The sequence below is a fragment of the Cydia splendana genome, unplaced genomic scaffold (assembly GCF_910591565.1).
Source record: "Cydia splendana unplaced genomic scaffold, ilCydSple1.2 scaffold_96_ctg1, whole genome shotgun sequence".
In the NCBI taxonomy this organism is placed as follows: domain Eukaryota; kingdom Metazoa; phylum Arthropoda; class Insecta; order Lepidoptera; family Tortricidae; genus Cydia; species Cydia splendana.
In genome coordinates, this window is record NW_026946913.1 from 69137 (window position 1) to 90062 (window position 20926).

Here is a 20926-nt window from a genome sequence, read left to right on the forward strand (position 1 = left end):
ATTCTTATTTTTCAAGTAAAATTAATGTTATACTATGTAATTATGGTCACCCTATGACTTTTGACATACGCTGTATGGAAAGCGACAAGACGTCACATTGAGTAGGGTCACCAAATTGTATGCAAAAATGTTTTTTCCTACTTGTCATCTGGAAAATAATCATCATTATTGGTGATATACAATAATTAACAACATCATTAGGCTCATCTTTGGATTTTGTATGATGTCTGGCTCTCTTGCTCCACGACCCCGAAATCACCCTGTATACAGCTAATTGCTGCTAATGCCGCTATTATGCAGCTTTTAGTAACCACAAATGCTTTAAGCTGAATAATGTCCGACTAACTGTGTAAGAAATAAGTAATATTCAGTTTTAATATGCAAAACCGATACTATGCAAAATTTATTCAGCATTAATTGGTATATAGGCCCCACTAGGCCCACATATTTCTTTATTCCGAATTTAGTAATTTCCACCGCTTATACACAAAATTTATGCAATCATAATTTGAATAATATGATAATTTTACTGTATTATCCTGCTTGTGTGTTACTTGGGAAGTCACATCATTTTATCACGAAAATTGACAGTGCCGCAGCAGTAACGTTGCAACAGAGTAATGCTGCTGCAGTCGCCACTTGAATGTCACCTTTATCATATCTTAGAAATGAATTGAAAAACGCGAGGGAAGCGAGCGCGAAAATTTTTCGATATAAAAACGCAATTTGATAGACAGTTGTACATTTTTACTTTTAGTATGGAAATCAGTCACATCATTTTATCACGAAAATTGACAGTGCCGCAGCAGTAATGTTGCAACAGAGTACCTGCATTACACCGCCACGGCTGCTGAAGTGGTGGAGTACGTACACCAGAAGACCGGTTACTCGCTGAGGGTGTTCCAGCTTCGATCGCGCCACTACGTGCACTTCAACTCTTTTGTGGTGCACGTGCCGCGACCGCTGCAGGAGACCATCGAGTGCGCCGACTTCCGGCTGAAAGGTGTCGTGTTTCGGAGGTTCCGGGGCAAACTGCCGAATCCGACACAAGAACAGCCGATTCAACGGAGCCACGCCGTATTGTCAAATAAATAGTGTTTAGTTTTTAAGTTTATAAAATATATATGTATGTTAGTCTGTAAGGTATTTGTAATATGGGCCCTGTTGCCTGACTTAAAATTTTAAATAAATAAATAAATAAATAATACTGCTGTAGTCGCCACCCGAATGTCACCTTTATCACATCTTAGAAAGTGATTGAAGACGCAAGCGAAGCGAGCGCGAAAATCTTTCGATGTAAAAACGCAATTTAGGCAGTTGTACATTTTTACTATTAGTATGGTAATCAGCCAAATCATTTTATCACTAAAATTGACAGTGCTGCAGCAGTAACGTTGCAACGGAGTAATGTTGCTGCAGTCGCCACTCGAATGTCACCTTTATCATATCCTAGTAATTGAAAACAGGAGCGAAGCGAGCGCGGATATTTTTCGATATAAAAACGCAATATGATAGACAGTTGTACATTTTTAGGGTTCCGTAGCAAAATGGCAAAAAATGGAACCCTTATGGATTCGTCATGTCTGTCTGTTTGTCTGTCCGTCCGTATGTCACAGCCACTTTTTTCCGAAACTATAAAGGCCAAGTCAAATCTAACCTACTTTAAGATCTCACATTTTTTTAAAATAAGAGCAATTGTTATATATAGGTATCCAATAAAGCAAAGAAATAGAGTTTAATATTTGTTCATAATGTTATTTTGTCCCTATAAATACAATATTTGGATTTTGCATAGAACTTGGCACTCATTTAGGTCTCTATTCTCTTTGCGGCGATGCCCACAGCCAAGCATAATTTTTGTATTGAACTTGGCTCTCCTTTTTTACATTTATGTTTTTGGTGGGATATCATTACTTTTTGTAAAGAAAACTAGGCAGGTAACTTTAAGGTAGAAGGCCCAGCTGCGAAAGAGGAAAGCTTGGATTTCGATATCCGCCCAAGTGTACTTAAGGCAGAAGATCAACTTTGCCGTAAGGCAGAAGGCCTCGCATAAGACCTAATGCCGAACTGCAAAAGAGTGGCTTGAAATCGAATCTATGCATGTTATCACGACTCTTCTACTGCTCGCTCTTTGGCTTCACTCGAAAGCGCTACTTGATGGGATGCTTTTAGTTTTCGACTTTCACGGGGCCCCTTATAACACTTTGACAGTCAGGTCTCAGGATCGCGGCTAAGGAGCATCTCGACTTGGCCGACAAATCTGGCGTGCAAGAGAGCAAAATTCGCCATGGAATCGGTAACCTATGTCGAAAAAATCGGTTGGCCGCAAGCAATATGACTTTAAGGGCCTCCGCGTAAGGTCAAATCGAAAGCCTACGTTGGAGATGTTCTTACGTACCCTCACTCTCTTACTTGATTCCTACGATCCTTCGTTATTAGATGGGTACTTGTACACGTATAAAAGTTTCATGTAGGTACCTACTCCACGACGACTCTCTCTCTGCAATGCTGATACAGCCTGCGCGTTTTTTTGCCTACGGTTTTGGTGCCCCCTAGACGTGGTGCTTATTTCGCATAAAGGGTTAATCCGGCACTGCAAATGACAGAGGCCAATGTGATTTGATTTTTCAAAGTACCTACCCACCTTCGTGGCCATTATTAAGTGCTTAAAAGAGGCGATACGTGTGAATATGGATGCGATATAATTACGATTAGGTATAATTCATGACGGAGCAAATTAATAATTTGAAATAATTATGCAATTATACGCGTGTTGATATGTGTGTTTATTTTCCACTACGTAACTATGTAAATTCATTTTTAGTTTTCTTGATTGATTACCTACTTAATGTTTACTCAGTTCCCCAAAAGATGGCACTGTGTAATGAGGGGCAGTTAATTTACTGTCGTTTAATTTTGTTGTGTTATTAAATCAATATAATTATTCAATTAAATTTGTTGATATCCGTACCCCCTCCTCTAAACTAAGAGTTAATTTGACAAAATTCTTCCTCGGTGGCTTATTCATGTCACAACGTATTGAATTCAGCACCATCTGTTACTTTACCAGGGTACTCTATGGTGGTAGCACATATTTGAAAAAAGTTTGCCCCTCCTTCCTAAGTAGCGCCATAAGATTCAGGGGCAAACGTAAGTCAATCGAGTGTTGTGGCTACCCCCCATTTTAGGGGTTGAATTTTTATAGCGTATAACCTGGCCGGGGATTTTATCAACAGATTAGTAAAGTTTTCATCAAAATCTGTTTAGCCGTTTTCACGTGATGCGCGGTCAAATAAACAGACAAACAGACAAAAATTCTAAAAACTGTTGGAACGTGTTCTGTTATCGACTCTAAGTATCCCCAGCCAATTTTTTTTCGAATATCTTCCATGTACAGACTTTTTCACTCTTCAGCTTTTTTATATGTACAGAGATGTATAGAGATAGATTCTGTATGTACATAAAAATATTGTAAATTTTAGGAAACATTTTGAAATTCATAATATTAATACTAGAAATAAACATAAGCTCGCAGTGCCCTTCACTCGGTTCCATAAAATTAAAAAATCATTCATGGGTAATTGTGTAAGATTTTATAATAAACTTCCAAACCATATTACTGAATTATGTAAAGCGTAAACTTATTTCTAAAGCTTATTATACCACACAAGACTACATGAATGATAATACAACGTGGGATTAATTGTTATTCGAAATTATTATTTATTTATTAGGTACTAGCTGTGCCCGCGGCTCCGCCCGCGTGGAATTCGGTCTGTCAGTAAGCGGCTAATTTCTAATCCTAATTTCTCTCCCTCTCCCCTGGACGCTGAACTTGAAGTAAAATTGACAGATGGATATGCTAGAGGACTGTAGTCCAGATAAAATATTTTACAATTAGGTACCACTAAATAAAACTACACTCCAAAATCAATAGTCTTTTTCGCCCTTATTCAAATTTTACACCGTTTGCACGTGATTTAAACGACAGAGTAGTAGGTGTATATCGGACGATACAGTACTTAAGGTATACGCGCGCGAGCGAAAGCGAAGCGGCCTGCCTGGCTAGAGCGCCACTCACCGTGGTCTTCTTCAGACTCCTGAGGAAGACCACATGTCCCTTGTACTGTAACCTCAATGCGTTGCGAGACTCGATTGAAATGATTCGATTTTTTTTCGGGAAGGCATGGTAATGCAACTTATAAAATGCAAGTCCCAAATCGTTTGTCTCCGCAAACGACCAGTGCTGGTTTAAGATATTTGAATGCCCTAAGCATTTATAGACCATGGGGCCCCATAGGTTGAATTGAGTGACATTCATTGCTGCATTGCTGCTGAGAATGGAAATCAGTCACATCATTTTATCACGAAAATTGACAGTGCCGCAGCAGTAACGTTGCAACAGAGTACCTAATGCTGCTGCAGTCACCACCCGAATGTTACCTTTACTATATCTTAGAATGTTATTGAAAACGCGAGCGAAGCGAGCGCGAAAATTTTTCGATGTAAAAACGCAATTTGATAGACAGTTGTACATTTTTACTTTTAATATGGAAATCAGTCACATCATTTTATCACGAAAATTGACAGTCCGCAGCAGTAACATTGCAACAGGGTAATGCTGCTGCAGTCGCCACCCGAATGTCACCTTTGTCGTATCGTTGAAAGTTATTGAAAACGCGAGCGAAGCGAGCGCGAAAATATTTCGATATAAATAAATAAAATAAAAAAGCCTTTAATTCCACACAATACGAACAATACTTAAAAAATAATAATATTATAGCTAACATATCTAATTATTGATATTATAATTAAAAAAAAAAAAAACTTAATTACTATCTATCGCTATGATTGGTGGACCTCTTCGCGAGTAAAGGCCTCCCCCAGCCTCCGCCATTCTGAGCGGTCCTGCGCTACCTCTTGCCATTTGTGCGGTATGGTGTCGGTGACGTCATCGACCCATCTTGTGGTTGGTCTGCCAGGTTTTCTTTTTCCTTGTGGCCCTTTCCAAAGTGTCACACGTTTGGTCCATTTTTGGTCGCTCATCCTCGCTATATGGCCTGCCCATTGCCATTTCATTTTCAGACAGTGTTCTAATGCGTCGATGACTCTCGTTCTCTCTCTTATTTTTGTGTTCCGCACTCTGTCTAGTCTTTTTAAGTTTAGTATGCTTCTTTCTTGGGCTCTTTGGCAGATTTGAATCTTGTGTCTTATGTCTTTGGTGTAAGTCCAAGTCTGACAGCCGTAGGTCAAGCACGGCAATAAACTAGAGTCTAGAACTTTTTTCTTTAGACTTATTGGAAGATTGCTTTTTAGGACCTCTTTTAGGCTCCAAAATTTGCTCCATGTTTTTGTTATTCTTCTGCCCAGTTCTTTAACTCCTCTGTTCTTATCGAATGAGATTTCCTTGCCTAAATATATATAGCTCTCTACATATTCTATTTCTTCTGTATCGATATATATTTTGTCTCTTCTTCCGTTAGTCATTATTTTTGTTTTATTGATATTCATTTCGAGGCCGATACATTTGCTCGTCGTTTGTAGTGATTGCATCATATCCTGTATTTCTTCCGACTTGTTCGAAAATATTGCGATATCATCTGCAAAGCAGAGATGGTTTAAGCTTTTCCCGTCGATTTGGATGCCTTTATTTCTCCAGTTAAGCGATTTAGTGATGTTATGTAAGACGGCAATGAATAGAGTCGGTGATATCGGGTCCCCCTGTCTTACTCCTCTTTCTATCCTTATTTTTTTACCTGTGTTTTCGAGTTTAATTTTACTTGTAGAGTTGTTATATATGTATTTTAGAATATCTATGTATGTATTATGAATGTTGTAATCTGACAGTGCTTTCCATATGGCTTCATGGGATATAGTGTCAAAAGCTTTCTGAAAATCAATAAAAGCTATGTACATGACGCTATTAAATTCTATATGTTTCTCTATAAGCTGTTCGATGACTTGGATGTGATCCATTGTAGAGAATCCTTTTCGAAAGCCCGCTTGCTCTATGGGTATATGTTTTTCGATTGTAGAAGAAAGCCTTCTTTGTAGACATGATGCGAATAATTTGTAAATACTCGACATAAGGCTTATTGGTCGGTAGTTAGAAATGTCAGCCGGGTCTCCTTTTTTGTAGAGTATTATAATGTCTGACTCTGTCCATTGCCGAGGGACCACTCTTTGAGTAAAAATCAGGTTAAAAAGATGTGCAAGGTGAGAAAGCAGTATAGGTGCTGTAGTGAATAAAAATGAGATTTGAAGCTAGATAGAATATAAGACAGGAAAGGTGATGTTTTTGACTGACTTCGCTAATTAATGGAAATAATGTCACGGGTAGGATCTGCCGTAGAACATTGAACTCCTGGAGTACAAGGGTCCTCTTGTTATCTTAACCTGGTTAATGGGGACTTGGTAGGATACCGAAAAGACAAAACCAGATATATGGCATGCGTTTTTAATAGTACATATTGGATGGATTACAAAGGCACTCCGCCTCAGAGCGGGCGCTGTCCGGAATACAATTTGTGTGTACAAGCCGCCAGCGGCTGTGGGCCGACACTATGGCAAGTCCTATCCTACGATCGCGAGACGGGCGGAACGCGGGGTTTTGGCCAAAACCTAAGGTAAAAGTCTAGTGCACTCACGGGTACCAAACGTAGCTATCATCCGCAGGCCTACTGGTATTTAACGCAGCAGGCGGATCACTATCGGTGGGCGGCAGGCGTTCCTCAAGCTCCGGCTTTGGCAAGCCAGGGCGAGAACAACCCGCGGCGCTCGGAGTTCCACAAGAAGGACCCGCGCGATGACGCCTTGGGGTCGCCGGACCGCGGCAAGGCTGTCCGAGACACGGCTCGCGGGTCAAGGCCGTGCCCTACGGCTCGGTGGCAGCACCAACATGTCGCGCCGTGGAGTTGACAGGCCACACCAGTGGGGGAGAGACCTGTGTGAAGCACCTCGGGATCGCCGAGCGGCACGCCGTACCGCTCGACACGCAGCCCACAGGCCTAGAAAACTGCGCCCTGCGGTGAGAGACAGCGTCAACACGACGCTCAGCAGAATCGGGGGCGCGCAACAACGCTCGGGGGAGCGCGACTGCCAGCCATGCTCGTACTCGCCGGTGACGCGGGACGCACTCGGTGGGCTACGCCCTTTTCGCGCACAACACACACACACGGCGATACACGCACTTTACATCTAGATCTTCCACCGGCCGGGCCAGGCGGCGGAAGGGGGCGAAAATGGTTTATTCCAATACTTAATTAGGATCTATCTAAATGCTAGCGAAATCCAATCCCGACTGACACCTCTGTCATCAAACCTCACCTACCCCCAGCGCTCCGTTTCGATCCATATCAACGCATCAAACGTCAAACCAACTTAACTCTTTTCTAAATCATGTGATTCTCGAAAATATATTGGTGCTCATTAATACTTGTAATATTTTAAGTGGTCAATAATAATTATGGACAATTACATCTTCTATTGCTGTTTTCTACATTGTTTCATTCAGAATATCTTCCTTCCGATGCAGTAACTAAACACGTAACTTTTTTTTGACAGTTCATCTGTCAAGAATCCCTACCCCTAGACACCTTCAAAATCGCGATTTGTGTTTCATAAAAATTCCGAAAATGATTCCAAAATACGGATTAAATTAGGATGTGACCTACTTGGGCAGCTAGGGTGGATCACGAGGATCATTTTGATATGCGTGAAGCCAGGTTTGGTTCAGCAACTTCAGTACAACCTGGGTGACAAGTTCCGTTCAAGTGGCATGCTCTTCAGACTTGTTCCTTCGAAACCAGTCAGCCGGAGGCAGGATATGTTAATCAACCTGCAGCTAGGAAGGTACGTTATCGTTTTACATAAGTGTCACACTGCGGTGTATGTTATTTTGTTGGAAATGCGACAGTCATGTTGTACAGGTTATCTTGTATGGGAAAGTATGTATCTATCATAGGCAAATATGTAGCATCGCTACAATATCCCCCCTCTCGGCAAAGAGGTTAAGCACCGCTTAACCGAGGCAGCCGGGGTAACCGGAGAAAAAAAAATCTTTTCTCAAAAAAAATCATGGAGTCCATTAGGGCGTTAACTATGCATACAGATATATACATGCCTTTAATATTTATTATTGTTTGACACTAAACCTAGTTTGTATTTATTTAGTATTCTAATTATTATTTATATTTAATTTACCTATGTAAGTTTAATTTTACTTCTCTAAACCTACAATTTACACTTTTACCTTTTAACACTATGTTGTGGTTAGACCATAACTATCATGTGTTACATGTTAGAAATCACAGTGTGTGGCCACCCCACTGTGGTTTCTGCCACTTAACTAAAAAATTATACCCTAGATTTCCTTTGAACTGGTTTTAAGTTGTGTAATCTAGTCGCTACAGCTAATAATAAGCTAACTCCCCTTTTAAGGTTAATTAATACATTTTAATGTTAACAAAAAAATATTAGTTATCTTTGGCTAGGCTAATTTATTCTAATTGTTTAGTATATTACATGTGTTTCTATACCTAATGTAATGCTACCTATTGTTATACTAATAGTTATGTTTTACTGTAGCATGCTCTACTATGACTATATGCCTACAACTACAAAACTGCTAGTGCCTTAATGTAATGTGGTAACTAGTTGGTAGTTTTTATTTATTAATTATACTAATGATAGTGGAGGCTCACTTGTAGCTCGCACTTAAGTCCAATTCCAATATGTAGCCAGCGGGCTTGCATTAAGTGAAAAAGAAAAACTTGGTTTTCTTTTCTATGTCTTAGTTAGTGTATTATATTCAACATAATTGAATCACCCTGGGCCCTTGGGGTGTGTAGTTACAAAAAAACTTGATTTCCTAGGAAATGCTTGAAAAAATCTTGACCGATTGGGTCAAAGAAGCACGCGTGCTTGGAAAAAAATGGGTTTTAACCTAAGTATACCCCAATAATATAGAATAATTTGTTACGTGTGACATACACCTTGTGGGACTTTAATTATGTCCTTGACATGATACTTTCCGATTTTCCCTGTGTCCTGAAGATCGTATACGACATCCGAATGCTTCTTGATGACTTTGCATTTCAGGAAGCGCGGTGCCAATTTTGCGGAGAAGAAGTGTGCTGCGTTTGACTGTACGAAATTACGCCGCCATACGATATCGCCTACGCTTAGCCGTAGTTCCTTACGGCGCAGGTTATATCGTACCGCGTTTTGTTTGTACGCTTTGGTCAACGCATCCGTGACACGCTGGAAGATATCTGCCATCTCGTTGAGAGCAGTTGCTCTGTCGGACCGGTTGGAAATTTGGAGGTCGTCTAACGAATTTGGAATACCGCCCCTAATGGAATGCAGCATGCCATCCGTCATCATCTCTCGCCCCTTTGCCAACAAAAATGGTGTATGCCCCGTTACAATATTAATAGTGCTATTCAAAGATAGCTGGATTTGCGGTAGGTACTTGGACCAATTCCTTTGGTCTTGTCCTACTAAAATAGCTAGGCAGGTCGCGATAGTTTGATTAAAGCGTTCCACTGTATTGGATTGAGGTGCATAATATGCGTTATAAAATATTCTTGGTATCAGATGTGTGGCACAAAAATCTTTAAATTGTTTACTTTGGAATATTGTCGCGTTGTCGCAAATTAACACACATGGAATTCCTTCTTTATTTAAAATTTCTGATTCTATAAATGAAGTTACTGTTTTAGTTGTCGCAGTTCTAAGTGGGTGAATCCAACAGTATTTTGTGAATACATCAACTATAGACAGTATGTAGACGTGACCAGAATATGATTGTACTAAAGGACCTATTAGGTCGATGGATAAAGTGTGTATAGGTTTATTAACCTTTTTCTGGTTTGTCATGTGCCCACGTGGAGGCTGATTTGAGTGTTTGTATGCCTTACACTTCTCACACGTGGCCACTTAATTTTTCACATCTGCATAAGTACATGCCTTTCCAAAAATAGTTTTCTTTAATTTTTGATAAGGTTTTAAATGTGCCAGGATGTACTGTTAGTTTTTCATGATTTTCTTTGATGCATTCTGGTATTAATTCTCTAGGTAAAACTATTTTCCAATTATTTTCTGTCTGTAAATTTGATATCGGTTTTGAATACCTAAATAGTACTTTATTTTTTATTTGATAGTTTTTATGAAATACTGGGTTTGATTCTACATTTTTAAATAATTGATTATACCAATTATCTTTAGAACTGCAACCTCCCTCGAATATTACTGCCTCAATACGTGACAAAACGTCCGGTATGTGCATGGAACCTTTTTTATGTCTAATTTCAAAGTTAAAACAAGATAACTGCATTGCCCATCGCGCTAAGCGACCTGAAGGGTTGTTTAGCGTTTTGAGCCATTTTAGCGACATGTGGTCAGTGACTACTACGAAGCGGCTACCTTCTATGTACGGTCTAAAATGATTTATTGAATCCACTAATGCTAGGAGTTCGCGTTCGGTTGTGCTGTAATTTCGTTCCGTTTTCGTAAGCAACCTAGAATAAAAAGCTACGGGGTGTTCTATACCGCTCAATTCCTGAATAAGTACGCTGCCGATGCCGACGCTTGATGCATCTGAATGTATCTGGAATGGTTTGGAAAAATCAGGGCAGGCGAGCACCGGAGCCTGGGTGAGGGCTTCTTTAAGCGCCAGGAATGACCTCTCTGCTTCCTCTGTCCAGTCTACGGTGTCTCTACCCTTCTTTTTGCCAATTAAAGCTGTCATCGGGGCTATAATAGTTGAAAAATTTGCCACGAATCGTCGGTAATATGAACAGAGCCCTATAAATGCGCGTAGTTGCTTAGCGGTTGTTGGGCGCGGGAAATTTTTAATGCTATCTAGCTTTTGTGGATCTGTTAGTAGACCTTGTGAACCGACTATGTATCCGAGGTACCTGAGCTCTGACTTATTCGCACTTACTAAAATTTATAGTCAGACCTGCCTTGCTTAAAGCTTGAAACACGTCATTTAAAATAATTATATGCTCTTCAAAGGTATTGGTGGCTATGAGAAGGTCGTCACAATATGCGAAGATCTTCTCGCCGTATTTATGGTGAAAAAGAGAGTCTACTAAACGTTGTAATTCGCAGCCCGCGTTCGATATACCGAACGGGACGCGCTTAAATTCAAATAGTCCGCGGTTTGGTACCACGAATGCACATTTTTGACATGACGTGCCGGAGCCGTCGACGTTGTCGGAATCACTTAGTGAAATTTGCCAGTAGGCCGCCGATAAGTCGATTGAACTTAAGTACCGTGTGCCACGTAAATTATCTAAAATTGAATTAATGTATGGTACAGGATATGAGTCCTTGACGGTGACGTCGTTAAGTTTCCTGGCGTCTAAACAAAATCTCCAGGAACCGTCTTTCTTTGGGGTCATAACAACGGGGTTGGACCATGGTGATTTAGATGGTGCTATCACGCCCAACTGAAGCATCCGGTCTACTTCGTCATTTAAGGCCTTCAGTTTAACCGGTGAAAGGGGATAATATCGTTGTTTTATTGGTGGCCCCGTTGTTGTGATCCTAATGCTCTACTAAAGATGTTTTACCCAGACCTCGCTCCTCTGTACTAATTGACTTAAATTCATTTATTACTTTGTCTAGTTGAATTGATTCAAGAGGGGAGAGGTCATGTTTTGGCACTATGGTACATAATGATTTTAGTGACTCCGGCCTAAGTGTTGTTTTCCTTTTTAAAGAGTGTATATCTTTTAATTTAAACAGATCTATTAATTCTAGCGTTATTATAGAATCCATGCCAAAAATGAAATCATCAGATACTTCTGGGATTACCATAAACACGATATTATAAAGCATCCCTCTGAAATTGATTGGTAATAGGATTTTGCCTATGACCTCAACCACAGAACGGTTTGCGCAAGTCGCAGTTGTAGTATAATTTATTAAATTAAATCCTAAATTTAAGATATGTTTATGGTAATTGTTCCCTATTATACTTAAATTTGCTCCTGAGTCCATTAGACCTGTGTATATTCGTTCTCGTACCTTAAAATCAATGTAAATTCGGTTATCTCCTTCAACCGCCTTTACACCAGGAGTCACCGCACCTAAATATAGTCTGTTTGAGATTGCTTTGATGGCTCCTGGTCTATCTAGTTTTTTTGGACATTGTCTGCTTCCGGCGCTGGTCTGCCCTTGGCAGGATTACATTTGTGGCAGGTGCTTGTAAGCACATTTTTCTGACCGCACTGAAAGCAAACAATGCCTGGAATAGTGCGGCATTGTTGGTATGAATGTCCCGATTTTTTACATTTTTTACAAGTGAGTTGATTGTTTCTATGATTTATTTGTCTTTGTGTATTATTATTTTTGAAATTTCTCTGATTATAAGTTTTAATTTCGTTAATTTGTTTAATTGATTTTGTGTTTTTTGAATTATTTGTAGGCCCAGGTAAGCCTGAATAAGCTTCGAAACGTTTACCTATAGCTATAAGATTTTGAATGCTATTCGAGTCGTCGACAGCCAACAAGTGTCCATATGATGGCAAAATATTATGTTTAATTATCTGCAGTAAGGTTGTTTCTGACAATTTTGATGTCAGCCGCGCATTCATAGTTTGCATCTCCAATATGTAAAAGTGTAAAGATTGGCCTGGTGATTGTCGGTGCTCTCGAATAGTTTTTTCTAAAGTATAATCATTGTCTATCGATGTAAAAAACGATCTGAAATGATCCTGTAATTCCGACAACGAGGAGACTCCGTCGCGTATGTGCCTATAGTAATCTAAGGCTTTTCCGCTTAATAAATCTGCAAAACATTTAAGCACCTTGCGCTCCGGGGTGTCTCGGCTTCGTCTGTAGTCGTCAATCCTAAGGAAAAAATCGGTGACATCTGAGTCACCTGAAAATTTCAAATTCCATGACCGCAAATGGTCTTCGCGCAGTACATGCACAAGGCGTTCTGTACTGCCCGCAGTCCCAGTCGTTGGGGTTGTAGCGACTGCCCCTGTTAAGGTTGAGTTGGTTTGACGGACAAGGCTCGGAGCCCCCAAATGTGGTAAAATAGACTCTAGTGGTTTTGACGTGGATGGGCCGGGTGGGTGGGTGTCTGCAGCGGCACCCCGCGGTCGTGTATTGACATATGAGGGATTGAACCCTGTTAACTCCCGAGTAGTGGTGGGGGGTTTGGCTTCCCTCGCACCTGTATCATGAAATTCGTCCCCTTCGTCGTCTGACATGTCGGTAGGATTGCTGCTTTACTTGTGTCAGGGTGTGCACCTAAGTATTATAAGCTAATAACACTCCCGTTGATATCGGAAATATTCAAGTAAATTACCACTACTTATGCTCTGAAATGGAGCGTAGTAGGAAAAATAATTTGTGGCTAAGCGCTATGCTAATTATTCATAGTGTAGCCTAATAATAACTACAATAATTGATAAATTTGCCACCCTGTCACAAGTATAGTTACAAATTAAATGATATTTTATTTTTAAAACTAATAATTCCACTTAACTTTTTTAATGTTAAGTTTTTTGTTTTTTAAATGACAAAAATTTTATAAATTTATGTTATCACTCTCCCAAGCTCACAGTAACCAGGTCAATATGTAAAGCTTTTTTCCTTCGGGCGCCATTGTAGTGAATAAAAATGAGATTTGAAGCTAGATAGAATATAAGACAGGAAAGGTGATGTTTTTGACTGACTTCGCTAATTAATGGAAATAATGTCACGGGTAGGATCTGCCGTAGAACATTGAACTCCTGGAGTACAAGGGTCCTCTTGTTATCTTAACCTGGTTAATGGGGACTTGGTAGGATACCGAAAAGACAAAACCAGATATATGGCATGCGTTTTTAATAGTACATATTGGATGGATTACAAGGCACCACGAGATATAACTACATAATATATAATTTCATATTAATAACGTTCACAAGATATAATGAACGTTTGCTATAACATCAAAATCAATATTTTTATTAGGAATAACGGTCAATTCACATAATACTCATTTTGTATAATGTATCTTTATATAACACTCAAATAATCTAAATTCAGTTTATATAACATACATAACGTATATCGGTCATAGTATATACTATCTTTTAGTATAATGATTATGAAATATAATAGCGTATGATATACTAAATAGGTAATAACTGCTACCCCTATAAAAAACAAGCTGTTGCCAGAAAAGTAGATTAGGTTAGGTTATAACTGCGACCTCTACAGAAAACAAACTGCTGCCAGAAAAGTAGGTTAGGTTAGGTTAGAACTGCGACCCCTACAGAATACAAACTGCTGCCCGAAAAGTAGGTTAGGTTAGGTTAGAACTGAGACTCCTACAGAAAACAAACTGCTGCCAGAAAAGTAGGTTAGGTTAGGTTAGAACTGCGACCCTACAGAAAACAAACTGCTGCCAGAAAAGTAGGTTAGGTTAGGTTAGGTTAGAACTGCGACCTCTACAGAAAACAAACTGCTGCAAGAAAAGTAGGTGAGGTTAGGTTAGAACTGCGACCCCTACAGAAAACAAACTGCTGCCAGAAAAGTAGGTTAGGTTAGGTTAGAACTGCGACCCCTACAGAAAACAAACTGCTGCCAGAAAAGTGGGTTTGGTTAGGTTAGAACTGCGAACTGGTTTATTCTATACGAGCATTATGCATTTTAGTGTTAGATGTATTGAGTAATATACATTATAAATCTGAGATATTATGAACGTTATACATAATGATCGTTATAGACAATGATATTATACTTAAATAACGTTATAATTAACAAAAATAGATATTTTGATGTTATATCTAACGTTCGTTATACACCTTGAACGGTATACAAAACAAACTTATACAATATGAGCGTATATAATATGAATATTATACTATAAGTTCTTATGTCTTATATTACTTACCCCAATTACCTACATATAGTAACGTGCAACGTTACAGTAGGCGTGACACGTAAAGCGCCTTACTCGGTGTCGCAATTCGTAGGCCAGAATTAACCGGCTCCGCAGTGCCACACAGAGGCTTACGAGGCGCCCTGCGCGCCTTGTGTTTCCTTTCCACCAGTGTGAATCCCTCCTTATCCACATCGGTTTGGGAGGACTTCTCCTTAAGTGGAGCCCGTGCTTCATTCACCTTGACAGGCGGGTTGACCCGGTTAGCTGCGACAGGCTGACCGGCGACGTCAGCATATGCACGCTGACGTGACTTCGAGGTGACAGGGGGCGGTCGCACGCGCGGGGGGCGCGCGGGCGGTGCAGCGGCGCGTGCGGCACATTTTACCGTGTCAGCAACACACAAACTAACCGACTCAACATGAGTGTCAGGTCGATGATCGTTCTTGAAATTTGAAGCCGCCGACCGAGTTGGAGCATTCCGCAAACTTGTGATTTCGTTGCGCAATTCGGCAATAGTGACTAGGCTGGCTTCAAACTTAGAGATAACTTCCGCTAATCTTGTTTTTAGGGCCACGATTTCCTTTGACAAGCAGCGAACGTCGACCTGATCCGGATCACACGACGGCTGGATAGATGTACCCGTCGCCATAAACTCCGGAATCCGGTCTTTATTCTCCCTCAGGATTTTCTGTATATCCTCAAGGGACTTCTTCCCGGCTTCATCCCCTCTCCGGTGAGGTACATAGGTGCCGACGATCCCAAGGGATTTGCACAGCACTTGCTTTGCTTCGCAGATGTCTTCCACGGTGAAACTCGACGCACGCGAATTCATCTGGACAGCAGTCGCCGCATCCATCGCTCCTTCCTGCACCAGCTTGTTTTTTAGTTGCAGGAAGGCGAGGAACTCATTCACGATGGGTTGACTCGGTTCGGAGAGACTCATCGCGTATATTTGCTAGCGGCGGCCGAGCCGCGCTAATTTCGCAATTTATTAATTTAATTACTCGTCAACGCGTCTACGTCGCTGCGCGCATTGAACTCGACTCAATATAACTATATCACTAAACTAAAGCCGTATTATAGTTATATACCTAGTAAGATAGTAATGAATCGCTTTCATATAACTATGTTACGTCATATAATTATATCCCTAGGGTTATAACTATATAACGGCGTTATCTATCTTACTGCGACATATACACGTTAGGTTGCGCTGACACAAGCAATACGCGTTTATGTCGCAGTAAACCAAAGCGTTACTGCTAAACACTAAAACTGGCTAATCGCCATATTACAGAATAGAAAGGTGTTTATTTCTCTAGTTTTAGATTAGATGATTAGATTAGATGATTTATTTCATGAAAGACAATTACATAATAAGTTTGCATTGATGTCAAAAATATAAGAATTTCTATCATGATCGTCAAAGTAAAATAAAATAAAAATGAAAATAATAACAATAATAATGAAATAAGATTATAGCTCCAATAAGGATTGTCAACACAATTAAAATAAGAGTAAGTAGGTAAATACTTACAAATCCAAAATATAAATTCACAAACAAAATACAAATAATATCTCCCAATAAGAATCGTCAACACATAACAATATAAAAAAACAATAACATATGTAGTATCTCCCAATAAGGATCGTCTTTATGATAAAGAAAACAATGTCAATAAGAAACAATAAGAATAAAACAATTTATGAATCAAAATGTCATTTCCATTCCAGTTTATTGTTACATTATATGTCCATCAGGTCGGTGGTCTGTTCGGCCTGTGGGTGTGTCAGCTACTTACAATCTGCCTATGTTTGTCTGAAAGATCTGTATAAGTGTCATGTTGTTTGTGCCGTGTGCTTGTTAGTGTGTGCGTATAGAATAAATTTATATAAATTTAAAAGTTGTTTCGTTTTAGTCCTGTCTTATAATTATTCTTACAACTAATTTCCTATAATCTATGGGGACGTGGAGCGGTCGCTCGCTTGCTGAGCTGCCGACTCGTCTTTTTAGGGTTCCGTACCCAAAGGGTAAAACGGGACCCTATTACTAAGACTCCGCTGTCCGTCCGTCCGTCCGTCCGTCTGTCACCAGGCTGTATCTCACGAACCGTGATAGACAGTTGAAATTTTCACAGATGATGTATTTCTGTTGCCGCTATAACAACAAATACTAAAAACAGAATAAAATAAAGGGTGTACCCTTGTTTTGCCGACAAGCTTTTCATCGAATATTATATATCGACAACGATTCATCGAAACGTTAGTACTAATAATATTGTTTGGCGTTATTTTGTTTCATATACTATTTATTTCAATTTTTCTTACTGCGTAGAAATACTATTCAACGAATATTACTTGATCGCTAATTCGTTTCAAATTATTTTAATTGGCACAACTACTAAACATTGCAATTCATTTGTTCGACGTATTACTTTAATACATTTTTATATGTCGTACTACACATTTATAGATTTTTCTGTTGTAAGAATTTTAGATTTAGGTTAGGTTAGAACTGCGACCCCACACAGAAACGAACGGTTATCAAAGTCGGTTTAGTTTAGGTTAGAACTGCGACCCCACACAGAAACGAACGGCTATCAAAGTCGGTTTAGGTTAGGTTAGAACTGCGACCCCACACAGAAACGAACGGCTTTCAAAGTAGGTTTAGGTTAGGTTAGAACTGCGACCCCACACAGAAACGAACGGCTTTTAAAGTAGGTTAGGTTTTTTTTTTTTCCTATGCTTCTACCTCCAACATGATCGGAGCCTGTATTTTCTGGTTTCTCTTTCATGCCAGTTCTCGCTTATTTGCTTCTCGCACTTTCATTCTACATACGATTATTTCTTGCATTCATCATCTTTCTTACTTTTTTGGGGGTGGGATTCCCACCTATATCTCTATCTCTCTATACTATATATATTCTAACTATTTGTTTATTTATTTTCATTTTCATGTGATTCGGGATGGGTGGGTGAATCAATTTCAACACATTTCTTTTATTGTTTTACAATTTTTTTCACATTTCTTACATCTATTTCCGTTAAACTATATTTATTACATGTTCTTAGTACTATTTCTTATTGCTTTATATAAAATTTTATGGTTAACATTAATATAATCATTATATTATGTAAACATAATTTATGAGCTCTCGTTTCGTTTTGCTACTTGTTTACAATTTTTTTCACAATAGTTTAAGAATTCCTCTCTGTTAACTGATGTTATTAACTCTTTCATATTTGCTAGTTTTAAGTTTAAGTTTAATTTCATTTCCAGGTCAAACCGCATTTGGTCATGGACAGGACACTCCAGCAAGATATGCGGCACCGTCTCCCTGACTGCGGGGTCACAGATGCACGACGGGCTCTCTTTACATTTAAAGCGATGTAGGTATTCCGAGAACCCGCCGTGGCCCGTCATCAGTTGGGTTCTTATACCCGTTGGCTGTATTTTCCGTACCATTTTGTAGGCATTTACTGCGTCCGGGAAAAATAATTTTGTTCCAGAGGCGGTGTCGCTATCGACATATCTCCGGTTCCATTCCTCAATCGTTGCCGTTCGAATGGCTCGCTTTACAAATGAAACCGGACACCTGTCGTAATTTGGTTTTCGCTTTGACCCAACGGCGGCCTCCTTTGCCAACACATCCGCCCTCTCGTTCCCTTCCAGTCCGGCGTGAGCCTTTATCCAGTGCAAGGTTACCATTTTGCCCTGCCGGGATGAGGTTCGAAGGTTATCCCTGGCTTCTACTGCTAGAGGGTGGAAGCATTTTCGATTTTGGATTGTTTGGAGGGCCGCCATTGAGTCACTGTAAATTCCAAATGTCTTTTCCCTGCTCGCTGTGATCTCTCTCGTAGCTTTGCACAGCGCCAAGAGCTCAGCCTGGTAGACAGTGTATTGTTCGGAGAGAGCAAGTTTGTGGGCTTCGATCTCAGTTTCGCCTTTCCATATGGATAACGCGGCCCCAACCTTGCCCCCAATCTTGCTCCCATCCGTAAAGATGCGAACTTGGTAATTACTGTAGTTGTCTACTTGTTGTTGGTCTACCAGACTTATGACTTCCAGGTCGCTGTGCTCAGCCGGGTGGGGTGCTTCTATGGCCGAAGACATCCGTTCTACCTCCCGATCCAGCAGTGCCGACTGGGGCACTCCTTTCTTTGCCTCGTACAAAGAAGCCGCCTCTTGAACTCTGAGGTCCAATGGGAGCATCCCAGCGAGCAGCAGTGCTGAGTTTAGTGAGACTGTTCTATATGCCTTGCAGATCTTTTGGGCAAAACCTCTTTGTACGGTGTTAAACTGTTTTATCACTCCCAGTTTTTTGGCGGCGGGTGCCCACGTGCTTGAGGCATATAGAACGACCGGCTCCACTGCCGCCGTGTAAATAGTGCGGATGACCTCCGGGTGCAACCCCCAGCTTACACGGGCCGTCCGGGCCAATTTTTTATACATATTAAGAGCCTTCCTACAGACGCCCGCCACATGCTGGTTGAATGTTAGCTTGTGGTCGATGGTGAGGCCCAGTATATTTATTTCGTTTGACATGGCTATGTTCACCCCGCCCATGCTCAGGCGTGGTGCATCGAATTTTAGTTGTTTTCTAGTAATTACCATTGCGCATGTTTTGTGTGGAGCAAATTTCAGTTTGTGGTCGATGCCCCACGTCCGAACATGTTCGAGGGTCGCATTTGCCTGCGTTTCTATGTCTAGGGCCGTGTCGCCATCGAAAATCAACACCACATCATCCGCGAACGCCTGGCAGAAGACTCCGTTCTGCTCCAGTTTTCTCAGCAGAGGGTCCAGGACGAGATTCCACAGAATGGGTCCCCCTATGGATCCCTGGACACACCCCTTGTTTGTGTCTTTGTTGTATTCTTGTCCAGCGTATCTCACTGTTACTTTCCTATTTTCTAGATAGCTGTCGATGGTCCGTCTCAAGTTCATCGGGCAGTCTTCTTCTGACAGTCTCGTTTTTATGGCAGGCCACCATGCGCTGTCGATGGCTCCCTCTATATCCAGTGATATCATGGTAAGCAGCTTTCTTGCTTTTAATTTACCTTGTATGTGCTGCATCAGGTCATAAAGGGAGTCTTCGGTGCTTCTTTGGGGCATAAAACCGTACTGCTTAGGACTGATTTTTGGTAGTATATGGTGCTTAAGGCGGGCCACCAACATCTGCTCATATATCTTGCCCAAGACAGGCAAAAGCCCAATCGGCCTGTAAGATTTGGGCAAAGTATAGGACTCCTTACCGGGTTTTTTGAGCACTACCACTGTGGCCTCTTTCCATATCTTTGGAAAGTAATAGTGTTCAAGGCACTTATTTAATAGTGCCAGGAAGAAGTCGGGACTACATTCGTTTATGGCTTGGACGCATATGTCGGCGGTGCTTAGGTTAGGTTAGGTTCCACGGACCTCCCCTTCGAATTGCTGTCACCTTGCCGTGGTGAAGGGGCTTGCGTGCTCCAGTGACCCTCAGGGCTATGCCGGATAGGGCCTCCCAAGCCGGACAGGCCTGAGGAGAGGGGCTAGACTAAGAACAGCACACGGGTGGCGGCTCCGCGTGTCCCTCTGAAACCAGCAGAGGGCACAGTGCGAGACGCCAGGTCCCACTGGGACGGAGTTGGAGCTCCATACAAGAGCCTCCGCGCGATATTGTGGCTACGGCCACCGTCGGGCAACTCGTAACCCGCACTGAGCGGACCGAGGACCTCCCTCACTGAACGGAAGGTCACGTGGAGATAACCACTATAAAAAATCCCCAATTCCAAGGTGTGGCTGGCGTGCCGATAGGATGCATGGCTGGGGGGAGCCCAGTCCCGAACGTCAGGAGAGGGGCATACCTCTTTTAAAAATAGCAAACAAAATGAGTGGCTATAAATGGGAAATACTACCCCAGGAGGTTCCAATCCTCCGTGTCACCACAGAACGGGCAAGTGCCCGCGCTGTGGTGACATGCTGTCCACCGTATTCTGGGGGGGCAAACCACTCTAGGATGGATACAAAACACGACCATGGCAAACGTTTAACGG

General features: G+C 41.1%; 1 long non-coding RNA gene across 1 annotated transcript in view; it reads left to right on the top strand.

Annotated features, from left to right (window-relative positions):
- The window catches only part of LOC134805973 (uncharacterized), a 300557-nt gene that overhangs the window by 61286 nt on the left and 218345 nt on the right, over positions 1–20926 (top strand). The window lies entirely within an intron of this gene.